At 49.4% G+C, this 16,338-nt stretch overlaps 1 long non-coding RNA gene across 1 annotated transcript in view; it reads left to right on the top strand.

Annotated features, from left to right (window-relative positions):
* The window catches only part of LOC105882751 (uncharacterized), a 237,734-nt gene that overhangs the window by 177,332 nt on the left and 44,064 nt on the right, over positions 1-16,338 (top strand). Inside the window, exon 8 of the long non-coding RNA XR_012920150.1 lies at positions 1,655-1,900. This is a non-coding gene — a long non-coding RNA (uncharacterized LOC105882751). The remainder of the gene's footprint in view (positions 1-1,654; positions 1,901-16,338) is intronic.

Raw genomic sequence — 16,338 nt, 5'->3', positions numbered from 1 at the left:
TCAGGGTGAAGGACTGTTCTTTTTTTGCGTCTGTTCCCTCCCAGGGTTTAGGTCACTGTTCTATACATAGCAGGTGCATGGTGGATACACAGAGAGTGGCTGGACAGACGACATGGCTTTCCTCTGGAAGTCTGTCCTCATCTCTAAATGGAACCTTAGCCAATATTTTGAAGCTATCCATCAATGCTCACATTCTAGAAGACTGTGATGGGTGCTGAAACAATTCTCCCTCCTTAGAGCTGCCAGAGAAGGTCATTATTTTGTGACGTCCTCAGACTCTCATCGTTGCTAGAAGCTGACTAATTATGAGCAGAGAAGTGGCGGGCCTTGAAATGTCCCCGTCTGCACATCTGGCCTCACTGTCAAATAAAGTACTTATTTCTGATAAGCTCTTTTGGCTTCTGTGAAGCCGCCTGGCCATGTCTGGCCGTGGGCGGTGCTGATAATGAGCTGAACAGAGAGCACTGGCTGGGGGGAGTGTGGGGGCCCAGTGGGTGGAAAGGATGGGCTTTTTAGACCATTTCAAAGTAATGAGACGGCTTAGAGAGAGGTTAGTAATGTCTGCTACCACGTTCATTTTCTCTGTTTCCATTGAAATGGAAGTTCTAGGTGGACTGAACCTGACCAAGAAAGGGAATGGGGACAGGAAAGCTAATGAGAAATGGGACTCGGTTATTTTTGGAGTGCTTTGTACTTTCAGAGGATTGTACCCTGAGCCTTCTTCATCTAAACTGTATGAAGCACCTAAGCACATGGCCACTCGGGACCGTTTGTATGGCGCTATAATTAATTTATCCCTTTGAGACTGTGTGGTGGACATCTGTCTGTGTTATTAAGAGTAAATCTCGAGCATGAAACTTAAATGTCAGCAGCTGGATGTGCTTTTATGGAAAGATCATAGACTTTAGAAACTTTCCAAGAAACTAAAGAAAATCAACACCTTATTAACAGTGTATCTTTGTCAAGACAAGGAAACTTTGAGATTCAGTTTCCTTCTCTAACAAAAAAAAAAAACAAACAAATGTGGACTTTTTAGGTAGAATAACTGTAAATGCTATAAAAATAAACTTCAACATATTAGTAGCTCACATATGCCTCTCTCTTACTCATGTAAGAGTTTAAGAAGGGTGTTCCTGGTCAGGAAGTGGCTTTTCTTCATGCAGTGATTTGCAGATGCAGTTCTCCTCTGTGTTGCTGTTCTGCCATCCCTGGGCCCTTGATGTCCACTTAGCTGGCAGAGGGGCAAGGGACAGGGGAGAAGGCACTCCACTCCTTAAGCACATCACCCTGGAAGTGGTGCACAATCACTTCACTTCCCAGGAGCAAGCTCTAGAAGAGGGATGGTAACCACTCTCTGCCACAACCTTTCTTTAGTGTTGTATAAGAATAGGTGAAGTTGGGATTATGAACATACCGCGGTGTGGTGTGTGCTGTAAACTATGGCCTTTATTATTTGTGGGCTGTTTGTAGGCACACATGGCCACCCAGGACCATTCGTGTGGTCCTGTAATTAATTTATCCCCTTGAGACTATGCAGCGGGCATCCTTCTGTGTGATTAAGGGTAGATCTCCATCATAAGTATAATGACTAATGCATATCTTCTGTAGCTGGATCATGATCTACATTAACTCATCCCTTGCTGATGTCTTTCAGATTGTCTTTGGTTTTGGTGCTGTTACAAAGGAGAGAGCATCAATTCTTCTACATGCTCCTCACACTGCAGGTTCTGGGAGGGAGACAAAGACAAGTCATAGCATCTACCACCCTCAAGACACTCACAATTGAATAAGCTACCCAGGTGACATGGCGTGCTTACCTGGCTAGAAAGTGAAGACTTTTCACATCGGAGCTCCATGCTGTGGGAGTTTAAAGTGCAGAGGGTCTAATGTCCCACTCCAGGTGAGATTGAGTCCCCTGCCTTTCCTGGGTCATCAGCTTCCATTTTCTTCTTGGATTTCAGGACCATGTAGAACGTCAGAGAGGGGCCCTCAGAGATCATCTGGCCTTTATCATTCCACCTGCTTATAGATGGGGAAACACAGACTGGGAGAGGCTGGATCACTTACGGAGTTTTATGCAAATCCAGCAGACCTCAAATCTAGGTGTCCCTATCTTGAATTAAATCTTCGTGCCTTTGCATCAGGTCCCAGAGTGCTATTTTCCCGAACTTTGCCTCTGGGTGTGTCCATGTCAAAAGGACGTTGTGAGTGTGGTCAGTGGAGGATGGAGGAGAGGTGGCCAGGGCAGAACAGATGGGGAGGCTGAAGACACACCAAAAATCCTGCTGTCTGCTCCATGAGGCAGTAAGAATTGTGTTGTCTGCACAGGTACCAGTCGGCTACATCCCTCTTAATTTTTTTTTAACACAAATTAATAGGAACTGGACACCCACTGCCTTATTTATGTTGGTGTCCATTATAGCGTGTCCATGTCAGACAAGAACCCAGTCTCTGGGGCTCTCACTTCCCCATGTCAGGGTTGATGCCACTTGTGACTGAGCTGCAGGTCACATTCAACTCCTGTGCTCTCCAGGATTGGGTGGAATACCAGCACATCTCACCTTCCGGCACCCTGGGAGTTAGTGTCAATCTATAAATAGGTAGATTTGTTTCAGAGATCCTTTTCAGAACCCTACTGTGCATATGCTGCAGTGATGCTGGCTGCAGTGGTATTTATAACTGTGGCAGATCAGAACTGGCTTCAATCTCACAGAGCAGGGGAGTGTTTGGAGGCACCGTAGCACATGCACAGAATTCATCCTTCAGTCATTTAAACATTAAAACGATGGCTAAAAATGGCTACATCCTGGGGAAAAGGGACAGGATGTAAATTGCTCATGATGCAATATGATAAGGAAAGAAAAAGATCCTGCAAAAGGTCAGATAAGGTCACCTGCAGATCAGCAGTCCTGTCCTGATTAGCGGCTCTGTGCTGGGCACCTGGGCTGGAAGTCAGCGGAGGCTCTTTCAAGGAAATGGGCAGCTGCTGTCTGTGTTTGTCTCCACCGTGAGGCTCCTGGAAGCTCCCTTCATTACTTCACATAATTTGTCTTTAGCACTATCTGCAATGCCTTTGTGTGTTTGTTGTGCTAGCAGTCACAGAGGGAGTCCTGGAGAAATGCCAGGGAGATAGGTACTGAAATATTCCAGGTGGAAAAAAATCTCTGCTCCAGGTGGCCACAGCAGAGAACATCGGGGTCAAACAGGGAGTGTCTTTTCAGGGGAGTCTCAGCTCACCTATGACCTAGTGTCCAGCCCGCCTCCTGGGGAGAAGCCTGTGCCCTGACATGTAAGCTCTGTGGGCCAGGACGAGCACGTTACAGAGCCTTGCAAATGAAAAAGCCTCGCTTCCTCCCCCCACGCCCACCACTTAAAATTCCCCGGATCTGGCAGCGGGAGGGGAAGGGCTGTCCCTGGAGAAGGAGATTGCTCCTTGACAATCCGATTAAGATTCCTAATGATTGCAGCAGATGAGCCCTGAGCGCCGTGGCTGAGTCTGCAGCAGATGAAGGCTCTTCCCCAAGGAGCCCTGCCCAGCCTTCCGGGAGGACCTCGGCGCTGTACCCGGCCTGTGCTGCCCGGTTCCCGGTCGTGCCGTCAGCAATGCTCAGTTCCTGCCCCTGGGGTGGCGTTTCCCATCTTTCCCGAGAACGTCAGAGCTGCCGCGTCTGGACCAGCTAGAGGCAGCCACTGTGCTCAGGATGCGGCTGCTGCCTCGAGGAAGCGAGCCTTGAATACGGGGCGTTACAGCAGGGTGGGGTTTGCTTTACGTTCATTCTTTTTTACATCTGGAAGATAATGGAAAAATTTAAAATTGCTGTAATTGTACCAATTTTAAAAATTAATACGAAGAAGAGAGTAACCAACACCAGCTTGAAACCTAGCCCGCCTCTTCTTGAGATAATCTCTATTATCAGTTTGGTAATTTACAAAAACCCAGTGGTGTACTGTTAAAACTCTTGGGGTTGGCGGGGTGGGGGACAGCTCTGAATTGTAGGTGTGTCAATTTCTGTGATGAAATCCCACCATGGCCGATTTCAGACAACCAGAGGTTTAAAAACCAGTGTGCAAAATTCTTGAATATTTAACAGTTGACTTTTTTGCAAGCCGGTACATACTCACAAGTTTGTTGTTGTTGTTGTCTGTTTTCATTTTCTCTTTTGGGGAATTGGAAAACTTATTATTGTATTGGTAAGCATGCCATTTTTATTTACTATGACATCTTCCCAGACCAGCTCATGCAGGTCCACTTAGCTCCTTTTGCTTGTGTGGCGAGGTTTTCATGGAGGCACACCGTTTTGCCGCTGGACCTTTCTTGGAAGGGCAGATCAGCCTGGCAGCAGAGGGGACGTGACAGCAGCTGGGTACTCAGGGGCTGGCTGCTGAAATGCTGTCCACATTTGGTTTTCCTTGGAGTTGACTGTAGCTTCTGACCTGTTCTAAATGTGTTCTTCTAATAACCTGTAGCCTAGTCACCTCTGCAGGTGACATTTCCCTTCACTCTGCTCATTTCCAGATTCCATTAGAGAATCTCACTTTTCTCCTGGGAAACCTCTCTCAATACTCTCCTATTCCCCACACTCCCTCCCTGAGGCTGGGCAATGATTTCTTGGAACCCAGTTCTCCTGCGGGATTTCTCACCACACCTTATTTACTGCATGACATCTACCTCTTTCCTGTCTAGAAGCAGAGAAGCTCTGGTAGGCAGAATGGTCCCTCTAAAGATGTCCACACCCCAATCCCTGGTGTTATGCCTATAAATATGCCACTTCACTTGGCGCAATGGACGTTGCAGAAGTAATTAACGTTCCTAATCCATTGACCTTCAATTAAAAAAAAGAGTCCTGGTTATCTGGTGGGCTAATCCTATCACATGGCCTTTAAAAGCAGAGATTTTCTCTAACCATCATCAGAGAGTTGCCATGAAGGATGCCAAGGATGAGGAGGATTCGATGTGGTGGCTCTGAAATGTGGAGCCCATGTGCAAAGACTAGAGGGGGTTTCTGGTTGCTAAGGGAGGCCCCAGCCGACAGTCAGCAAAGAGGCAGGGACCTCCACTGTACAGCCGCAGGGAACGGAATTCTCAACGACGCGAATAAGCTTGGAAGAGGCCTCCAGATGGGGGCCCAGCCAGCCAACACCTTGAATTCAGCTTTGCGAATGAAACTGGGAGCAGAGAAACCAGCTGAGCCAACCCACATTCTGACCCACAGAACCACGAGATAATTATGTGTGTGTTGTTTTAAACCGCAGAGTTTGTGGTGATTTGTTAGAGCAGCTGTAGACAATTAATACAGGCTCCTAGTGGTTGGGAATGCAGGTTCTGGGCCCCTCTCTTGACTTCCAAAACATGTTTTCCCTTTCTCCGGGGAAACCTCAAGTTCCCAGTGGCTGCTTTCCCGAGTCTCAGCCCTGCTTCTCCCAGCTATCCTGAGTGAACAAGTTCTACCATCTTCCAAACACTTCATCTCCCCTCCACCTCCCCACAGTCACCACTTGGTAGATTTTACTGCTGAAGCCTGGGCCTCCGCTCCCGATTTCAGACCCCTGGGATGTTGCGGTAGCTTCCTTATGGGGGTCTCCCTAACTCCCTAACTCCCTCTTCCCAACCGTCCTCCAAACTGCTGCCAGATGCATCTTCCTGGAGAGCAGCTTGGCCTACATCACTCACTCCCCCGCTACAGGCATCCCGTGGGTTTCCTGTTCCCACTGAATCCAGCATGAATCCCTCGGGCTAGAATTCACAATTTCTAACCAGAAAAGGAACATTGCCCCTCCAGTCTGCTTTCCCAGGACTCCCTCTTGTGCATTTGCATTTTCCTGCTGTCCCCTTTACGCCCGAGCTGTCGCAGCCCCAGGTCTTTGTTCCTCCAGCCCCGTGGGGCCCTGCACACACACCCTCTCGTCTTGCAGCCCTCCCGGGACCCCCAGATGCACTGCTGTTGACATGCACAAGACCCGTCTCCCCACCAGACTTGCTTCCTGCCCCAGAGCCGTGTACAGTGCCAGGAGCATCATGATACGTATCACCTGTGCTCACTCGCTCATCCAGAGACGCCCAGAGTGGAGGAGAAAGGCAACCAGACAGGGAGGGCCTCTCCACCATGTTGGGCACATGCCCACAGCCACTCATGAAAATAGCTCTTAAGTGAGGATGTGGTGGTGGATTGCTTTTACACTATTTAAAAATGGGTGCTTCTAAGGACTTGAAAAATCTCAGAAGTATTTATGGAACACTCTTCTCACTACAGCATTTGTGTTTGCCGGGGCTGCATATAGTGAGTTTGAAGATGGCCCGCGCATTGGCAAATAATATTTTACTATATTTAACAGAGTCTTACTATCACAATTTTGTGAATAGCTGACTCATTGAGCACATGTGATCACCATGAATTAACTCAATTAATTTGTACAGCAATGCTATGAGGTTGGGACTATTCATAACTACATTTTATGGGTGAGGAAACTGGGGCACAGAGAGGTTAAGTGATTTATCAAAGGTTGCATAGCTGTTGAGTAGCAGAGCCCAATGTCAAGCCCAGGCAGTTTAGCTCTGGAACCAGTGGCTTCACTCCTTCCCCTACTCCCCGAGTTACTTCTACTGCTACCATTTTGGTCTGTTTATGAGAGGGAGAAGAACCCTTTGTCCCTGGACAAATGTCATTATCATTAACATTATTGCTGTAGTTCACTGTCTGTTACTATTTTTAACACTTCGCAGGCACACAGGACTTTAAAGTTTTAAAGGTTTTTCTCTTGATTCTCACACTGGACGGCCACAGGGATGTGCCTTCCCTGCCCTGGAATGTGCCTTGGAAATAGCCCATCTCCTTGGCTCCAAATGCCCCCTTAGCTGGGAAGCAACATATTTCCCATACCCAATCCTAAACCTGCCCCCCCCCACCTTCATTACTTTTAATAATCACACAGGAAGTTTGTTTTTGCCCCAGTAAAGACGACCATCACATTTTTTTTTTGCCTGGATGTCGATTTTTTCTTTGAATCCCCAAGAGCCTTGACACAAGCCTGTGAGTCACATTTGAGAAGAGGCAAAAGCTTGGGCTCTGGATTAGACAAGGCTGAAGTTCAGATATAGGACTGGGCCTCGGACTGGCTGCATGGCCCTGGGCAAGTTTCTTCACCTCTCTGAGCCTCCTTCAGCGCCTCCTGAGAAGTCCCAGCAAGTCCATGGGGACTGAGGGAAGGTGCGCTGCTCACCTGGGTGCATGCAGTAGGCTGGGGGGCAGCTGCCTTCCTCACGGCACCCTGCCTGGATGGCGGCCTGGCAGAAAGGGTGGTACAAGCTGGAGTGAGGAAGTGGGAGGAGAAAATGGGAGGTAACGTGACTAAGTCATTTCCCCATTCAAAAGAAATCAGAAAAAGTAAGTAATGATTCAGCAGCTTTGCCCTGAGATACTGGGGCCGGGTATCAAGTTTACAAACTTGACTCTCATCTTTTTAAAGACACTATAGGGTAGGCTCTAGTCTCTGGGGCAGGCAGTACCCTCAAGCAGAATTAACACTGTCACTGAAGAACCTGGGCTCTGGGGTCAGAAAGTCTGCAAATGCAACTGGGCTCCACGGCTTCCTAGCTCTTGGATGTTGTACACTTTAACTTCTCTGTGCTTTATGTTTCTTACCTTAAAAATGGCAATGAAAGATCTCTGTCTCCCAAAGTTATTGTGAGGCTTAGATGAAGTGTACACATCTAAGCTTAAAATAGTGCTTGGTGTTTTAAGTACGAAGTATTTGCTAGTTACTGTTATCACAGACCTTTTTCCTTTTCTGCATGTGTGTGTATGCGTGCATGCACCCATGCACATTCGTGTGTGTCTGTTTCCCCACCAGCAGGTGAACACTGTACAACTCCAGGCATGCACAGTCTCTGCAGGGCATGCAGTGATTTGACAGCTGCATTCCTTCATCCATCTTGGGGAGATCCAAGGAACCCTTGTATCAGAGTCACCTGAGGGGGGGCCCTATTGAAAATGTCAGCTCCTGGGCCCCAGCCCAGAACCACTGAATAATCAGATGGAGGGTGTTAGCTCTGAGCCTGCTTGGCCTTTTCTCTCCCATGTCAACCCAGCAGAGCTGCAGACCCTGTGTGGAGGTGGGTTACAATGTGCTCTCCTTATCCCCAGTAAAACCAAGACATTTTGGGGTGGGGAGAGGGTGGCGGTGGATCAGTTAATATAGAGTCTTTGGTTGACCTTTACCCTGGATTTGTGGAGCTTAGACATACAAGGAAAGTTGCATTCCTTTCTGGGGAACTGCTTAATTCATACTCACTCTCCCAAACAAGGCTGCTGGTTGATTGTAGCTATTTAACTCTATGCGATCTGCTTCTATTCTGTGTTGGATATACGGAGATTTTGTTCACCAGAGCTCGTACTAGATCTCCACCTGGGCCAGGTAGGCTTTTCCCTACACTCTCTAAGGCCATCTACACCTAAGACACACTGAAGAATGCCCTGGCAGGGCCCAAATCTAGTATTGGGCTCACTCTGTTGGTGTTACGAGTTCTTGCTGCCTCTCCTTTGGGCCGATGCTATGATGGCAGAAGCACAGGGCTTTGTACAGTCTAGATAGCCCAATTTCAAATCCTGACTCAGACAAAGCTCTGTAACTTTATATAGGTAACATAATTATGTGGACCCTCCCTCCTTCCACCTATAAAATAAAATGGTGACGTGATTACAGGAATGGCTCCGGCTCTTCACCCATTCCCTGTGTCTTACACTGGACCTGGTCGTGTGAGCTATTAGCAGACATGGTGCAAGCTGAGCACTGAAAAACTGTTTCGATTTCCACTGTTGAATCTCTCTTATTGCCAAGAAAAGGATGTTTTGGGCTAGTCCTTTGGTTCCAGGAGAAGGATGAGAGATACAGAGAACATAACCCAGGTGCTTGAGTGCTGAACTCATCTTAGTTGAGACCAGCCTGGACTAGCTGACAGCCAGCCAACTCCCAGACCTCTGAGTGAGTCCAGCCTAGATCATCAAAGCCACCTGCCTGACCATCAGATTCACGACACTTAGTGGGTATGCCACTGAACTTTTGTTATTATGCAACATCGTTTTGGTGCTAAATATGTTGGGAATATCAGTAATAACTACTGGATGACTTGAATTCTGCAAGAACAGGGGTTGGCTAGTACCACATGCATTGCCTGACACATCAAATCCTTACTAAATGATTGATCTCATAAGAATAAATCAGGTAACCCTCTGTAGACCTGTCTAGCATATTCCCTGTTTACTCAGAATATCTGTAATTGGTTGGGATCACTACCATTCTCCCATTCACTTGGTGGCCTACAAGAGCAGAGATGCCATTTGCTGAACAAAGGTGGAGAAAGAGAGAGACTTTGGGAGGGTGGAGTAGCTGTGGTCCTAGTTTTACATAAGAAGCTGAAGGGTAAGTCAGTCCCTCTTGATCCACTGAGCATTTTGGGTCCCCAACCTCAGTGCAAGCCTGTTATATTCTTCAAGGAGAAACAATTTGACAGAGATTCAGTTTGAGAACATACCAGCTGGAGAAACGGCAGTTCCCATATTTTGGGCACTTGGTCTAAACCAGGTCCTTCTTGCCCATCCTCATTCGACTCTGCAGGAAGGAACACTCTCCTGATGTTTGAAGGGGACAAAACTCAGCTCAGAGACATCACGTGAATGACCAGAGAGCACACAGCAAAGGTGGCTGCATGAGCTTCTAGGTCCAGGGCTACCTGAGAGCAGAGGGCAGCCTCTTCTAAGCCCCACCACAGTGCAGGCCGGAGCAGGCATCCAGCCAAAGCCTCATTTTCTCAATGAAGGAATTCCACCCGGTGAAGGGGAACAGCTGGCTCAAGGCTACGCAGTAGTCCGTGTCACCAGGTTACCTGACACCCGTTCTAGGGCCGTTGCTATGACTTGTTGATATCTCACGGGTCATTGGGCATCACTGAAATGCCAGGATAAAAGTTTCCCGTGAAGGCATTATTAGTTTCCGGGTCTCCAAGTGAGCACCTTAAAAGATGCACTATGGAACACGTGAGGCGCTCCTGGGCTCTCGTGCTCTCTGCAGGGAAGCCAGTCGGCAACGTGGGGGAGTTACTTGTTGGGGGAGGCATGAGGACCAGCTAGCTGCAGGTGTGCCTGCTCCAGGAGGTGAGAGGGAAGCCCCCTCCCACCCTGCCCTGCACCTACCTGTCCTGCCTCCTGCCTGCCAGCTCCGAGAGTGGAAATGGTGCCAGGGAGGTTCTTGGGCTGGCGTTGGCTGGGCAGAAGCCCTGCTTGGCCGGCAGCCCCGGGCACCTGCCACCCTCATGTGTTTGCTCAGTGGGTCGGGGCACGGAAGCAGGATGCTTTCTGTTGGACCTTGGGCGTTCCGGGCCTCGGGGGCCAGCTGCCGGGCTGGCAGGTTCTCTGAGGAGCTGTCTTTTGCCCTCTCTGTGCCTCTCTTTCTCTCAGCTACCTGACAAGCAGTTAATAATCCTCCCATCACCTAATGTAACCCAGAGAAGGCAGGAGTCCCAGCTAGTGTGCACGGAACAAACATTGGCAAGGTGCCCAAGAGCTCTGCACCAGGAACCTTCAGTCCTCTGAAGGAGAGAGGTGTCCCTCCAGCACACTTCAGGCCCCCTTCTCCAAATGCCCTGTCTTGCACCATCCCCAGACCATTTTGGCTCTGCCAGAAAGAATTTGCTGGAATTTTGGCGAGAACTTCTGGCGCCACACTGCTTGCCTTTGATGAGACATTAGGGGCGATTTAAATTCATCCAGAATCTCAATATAGCTCCATTCCTGTTAGGACTGTGCAAGAGACAGGTTCTAATGCCATTTCTTACAGAAGGATTCTGCCTTGATAAGACAGAGCATTGCAGTAATTAACGTGCTGAAAGCTTCAGGGTTCATTTGCAAAGCATTTTCATATACATCAGCTCCCTTAGAGTCTCCCAAGCCCTGGGAATGGAGCGTTCTTATTAGCTCCACTTTACAGGTGAGGCAGCTACAGCCGGGGGAAGATGAGTACCTCACCCAGTCCCTTATGGGTAGAGTAAGCATCAGAGCAGAGACAGGAGCCCAGGTCTTCCCAATGAAACTCCAGTCTTCTTTTTAATTAATTCTTCTGTGGTCCTAGACATTTAAGAAGACATGGGTTTTCTATGCAGATGACTTGTGCTCAAATAAGGTCAGAGTAGAGAGGAAGGAATTCATGTTTTACTCTACAGTGTCTCATTTAATCTCTCCAGCAACCTTTAGCACCAGGTATTATTGTCCCCTGTATTTACACCTGAGGAAGCTGAGGCTCACAGAGCTGAAACATCTTCCCGCAAGTCCACGTCTAGCAGGGGTAGAAGGTGGACCCAAATCTCTCTGGCTTCCATGTCCGTGGCCCCTACTGAGACCTGCCATGCAGGGCAGGCTGCAGGGTGAGGAGGCTGGCTCTGCTTCTGGGAGGGCAGGGCGGCACCCAGAGCTGACACTCCACTGGTCCTGCTTCAGGGCCCAGAAAAGTTCAGACATCAGTCTTCTCCTTACAGCCACCTATCTGCCCTCCATCTGGAATCATGGTGCTGGCATGGATGAAGACTGACCTTGTGGATCCCCTGCTCTGGTACTCTCAGGTACCCAAACAAAGAGCAGCTCCACAGGGGATGTGACTGGCCCCGTTCCATGGGGGGGGTTGCAGAGCCTGCAGTGGCATCTGGAACCCCTGACTCTCAGGCCTGTGCTGGGGGTTCATCTCTCGTCCTGCCACCTCTCAGCCCCTCCCTCTGCTGTCTTTGATTGCTCTGAGCTCTCTACTGGGCCACCTTTTTGACCCCTGGGTACAGCTGCCATACACAGTCCCCCCAGTTCCACGTATGTGTGGCTCTCATCTCTAGGAAGAGCTTAGTGATCTCAGAGGCAGGGGCCGGGTTGTCACCTTCCCTTCGGAGCTGACTGGAAGTTGAGGAAAGAGCTGGGCTATGCATCCCTTGGAACGGGGTTTTGACTTGACCCTGACCATGTGGCTGCTTGTTGTCTCCAGAGTCAGGTGACTCCTCCTCCCCGTGTTGTCTTCTCCTACAGCAATAACAGCGGCTCCTCGTGGGTGGACACCTAGAAAGTTCCAGGCCCTGTGCTAAGTACTTCACTGTCTGTGGTCTCTGTAGAGTGGAGTCTCTCAGGCCCACGGTGGTGACTCTCCTGGGTGCAGGCAGGATGCCGGTAGAAGAGAATTTGGCAGGGGACAGGCACCTATGTCCTGGGCTTGCTCCTGCCTACCAAGGTGCTGGTGTGGTTAACTGTCCAGTTGACACTCGCAGAGCACGTAGTGCTGCCGGCACCGAGGCTTAGGGCTGAAGTCACAGGCTCAGGGGCCCAGAGTCAGTGATGGCACCAGGAGGGCAGCCCAGTATTTCGTCTAAGCTCTGTGCCATGTGTCAAGGCCCTAGAGACATCTTGGATTTCCACCTGGGGCCCTGTTGTTCTGGCTCATGGTCAGGGTTCAGCCAATATTGGATGAAGGGAGAAATGGGAGAGTGAATTCCCTGAAATGTGCAGACATTCACCATGGCCCTTGGATTCCTCACTGGCATAAGGGTTAGCTCTCCTGGCCACCACCTGTGGAGGCATGGCCTTCCTCGCACCTCAGTTTCCCCGTATGGGAGCTGAGCCTGTGGCCTTCTGCTGGAGTTCTGTCCCCTCCTGCAGGTGCAGGCTGCCCAGCGTTGAACACACCTGCATCTCTCCCCAGCCCTCCCGCTGCTGTCTCCAGCTTCCCGCCCTCCGTCCCGCCACAGGCTCCCGCCAGACCAGCCCACACGGACTCCTTTTGTTCAGCCATCTCAGTTTCAGGCAGACCCGTCCAGCCCGGTCCTCCAGCCCGCCTCGAATACCCCTTTGAAGCCTTGACAGGCAGCCAACCTAGCTGGCCTGAGCTCACAGAGTGGGGTGCCGGTGCCAGCGCCCTGGCAGCCACTTCCCGCCTTGCTGGCTCCCAGGACCTGGCTGCTCTGGGGCCCATTCACACGGGGACAGCAATGCCCGGATGTTCGCCTCCTCCGCTGGCATGGACGTCCCATCCGGGGCTGCCGGCTGGGGCTGTTCCCACAGCCCAGATTCCTTTCTCAGGCTCCTCTCCCCATAGTGAAGCCCTCTGGTTCCTCCCAGGCCATGCAGATGCAGCCTCTGTCCCTACACAGGGCAACTGGCAGTGGGAACAATCTGGCTGGGTTCTGAGCTCTCTAAAAAGAGGCAGTACGGGGCAGGAGGGCAGGAGCACAGGTGTCGAGACCCTCACTGCTATCTTTAGCTGGGGACATAGGTGCTCTGTGACTCAGTTTCCTCTCTGTCCGTGGGGAAACTAGAAGGCCCAGTTCATAGACGTTCACTCAGGGGTGATGAAGTCCTACAGGTTAGCACATTGTAAGCATTCCAGCAGCAGCTGCTGCGAGGATGTTGCCATTATGTGGGGATCGTCACTAGTTCTGCAAGAGCATCTGAGTCTTACTGTCCTATGCGAGAAAGAGGGGTCTTCTGTGCTTATATTTTAATTTTACAACTAATATGTGCTTACTGCACAACTTAGGAAATTCAAATATGCAAAAGGAGAACTAAAAAATATTTGATACCCTTCCAATATGTATAGCCAGGTGTGCATCTAAGCACATGGTCATACACATACACCTACACATACACTAGACTAGCTGGTTAATAACCCATACATATGGTAGTTCATATGTATATAACAGTTCATATCTTTATCTCCTATGTACTATTCATATTATATACATTTCATTTTATATGCACATTTATATATCATATCCGTATTCTTGCATTTATGAATATTTGGAAAAAGTAAAGAATGGGTCCTCTGGTTTTTGTAACCAGCTTTTACCATTGAACATAAAGTGAACTTTTTCCCGTTAGGAAAATTTTCTGTAGGGAACCATTTCAAGGCCACGTGGTATGTTTACAGATGAGCAAGTTGAAGCACTGAGAAGCAAAGTAAGTTCTCCAGGATTAGCCAGCTGCTAGAGACACAGCCAACACCCAGAAGCTTCTCCTTGAAGTCTCTGCGGTGCCCTGAGGCAGATCAGAAAGAATCTAAGTTCCTTCCCTGAGAACAGGGACTGTCCACCTCACTCCTCATTGTCACCTCAGCACCTGCCGCAAGGTGGGCATTCTGTAACTAGGTGTGTGAATGAATGCAGGAAGTTACGTCTCCTTTCTTTTTCGATCCCATTTCTTGCTCAAAGCTCATCATAGCATTTTATATGTCTTCCTACCTGGCCCCTCACTAGCCTGTGCACTCCTCAAGGCTGGGACCATATCAGGTTATCTTTGACTCCCCCGGGCCCCATCCAAGGCCTGCCCTAGAGCAGGTGTTCCACAGCATTGTGGAAGCAGGGGTCTCTCCACCATGGTTTTGAGGCATGCCCTCCCCACGCAGCCTTTCTGAACTCTTTCATCACATGCAGAAGTTAAGTTCCCTGAAACATCAAGTAGCCAGCAATCTGTTTGCCATGCTTGGTCCAGGACCAACTTGGACATCAGCCCTTGCCTGTCACACCTGGTATTGGCACACCTGGCCTGTTCCGGGACAGATCTCATGGCTGAGGGTTAAGTAACACCTGGAGTGGTTATGCGGCTGGGCACCTCCTTCCTGTGAATCCCCTGGACTGCAAGGCTGGTGGCGGGTGGCTGGCAGGGGAGGAACCCTTGGCACTGCCCCTGCTTTCTATCTGCTGCCAGCGGGGCCTTTGATGCCCACAGCGGCTACCCGCCCAGCCAAGTGCATTGTAGAACACAAAAGCTGCAGAAAGCAGCACAAATAAAATGAAAATGACCCAGGAACTGCCAGGGAGCTTATCAGCCTGTTTCCTGGTTTTAGGTGTAGGGGATGGGAAGGCTTGAGGCATAGTTCTGGGTCGTGTGATGCCCTACATGTTGCCCAGGCCCCCTGGTATTGTGAACAAAGCATTAACCTTGAATCTAGGCAATGCCCTTCATCTCCTGAGCTTCAGCTTTCTTACATGTACAACTGATTTCATGAGTCCAAACTCCTAGAGTCCGTGTGAGGATTAGATGAGTTGATATACTTAAAGGGCTTATTGTGTGTGTGTGTGTGTGTGTGCGTGTGTGTGTGTGTGTGTGTGTCTAATAGTGATAAGAACAACAGCAGTAAGAACAGTGACAGTTCATACTTACTGAGCATTTAGTGTGTGCCAAACACTGTTTCAATTGCTTTATATGTATTAACTCATTTAATCTTCATAATGACACTATGAGATAGGTAGTACTATTATTTCCATTTTGTAGATGAGAATACTGAAGCTCAGGGATGTGAAGCAATTTCTCAAAAGTCTCACAGTGCATTAAAGCCAGTCTGGAATGCACACTTGGCACCCTGGTTATGGAGCAAGGTCTATAACCACCTTCCTCCCTGTTTCTTTCTCCTGCTCTTTCGAGTACTAAGCTCTCCTGTTTATGATGATGGTGACAACAACTGTGATGATGATAATGATGACGATGATGGTGATGGTGATGGAGGAAGACATGCCTTCCTGTTGTATATCCATGTGCTTCTTGCGGAGATTCCAAATTCATTTTTATAGATGAGCCTTAGAGCAAGCCTGGGAGTGGCAATCATTTTGAACTCTGAGGAAACTGGGCTTTAAGAGGCAGCCAAACAAGACTACTCCTCGGTGAGCAAGGCCTTTGTGAGCTCCTGCTGGCCTCTCATTTGCTGGCACCCCATTGGCCGAGGCAGGTGGCACAGCGTAGCTCAGTGTCCTAGTGGGTTGGTACTGCGAGGGTGGTGAGGGCAGAGGGCGAGGATGCAAGGAGGGGGGAAGATCAGGACCCTGTTAGCAATTGATCACAGTGATGTCATCTCAAGTGCACCTCCATCTTTTCTGAGCTTTGCCGTCCTTACTTAAAAATAATTGCACCATTATAAAGAGGAAGGAGACTAGCAGGCACCTAGCAGCGACTGAATGCCCGGCAATTCACTTAAGGAGGTCGGTAGTATGACTCCCTGAGGCTCGTGGGGCCAGGGGGTTGTCTCCAGGTTGCCCCGAGATGTGGCTCAGCCAGCTTAGGAATGTCGCCTGCCTGTTTTCTGTGTGTGTGTGTGTGTGTGTGTGTGTGTGTGTGTGTGTACACTGGCCCAGATCTGTGCCCAGGTCAGACCTATGGGAATCCTGCAGCCAGTTCTCCCACAGTGTTGTGTGGAGGCTGGAGACTGGAAGGAAAATAAGCTTTAGGACAGAAAAACGGTGACCTCCTTTTACATGAGTTGGTAGAGCCAATGGTTTCCCACAAAATTCCCTCTGGGTGGCCACCCCACAGGCTAGAATGTAGCAGA

This window comes from Microcebus murinus, chromosome 7, assembly GCF_040939455.1.
Source record: "Microcebus murinus isolate Inina chromosome 7, M.murinus_Inina_mat1.0, whole genome shotgun sequence".
NCBI lineage: Eukaryota > Metazoa > Chordata > Mammalia > Primates > Cheirogaleidae > Microcebus > Microcebus murinus.
Note: the sequence above shows the minus strand (reverse complement) of the source record. Positions and strands in the feature narration are given on the sequence as shown.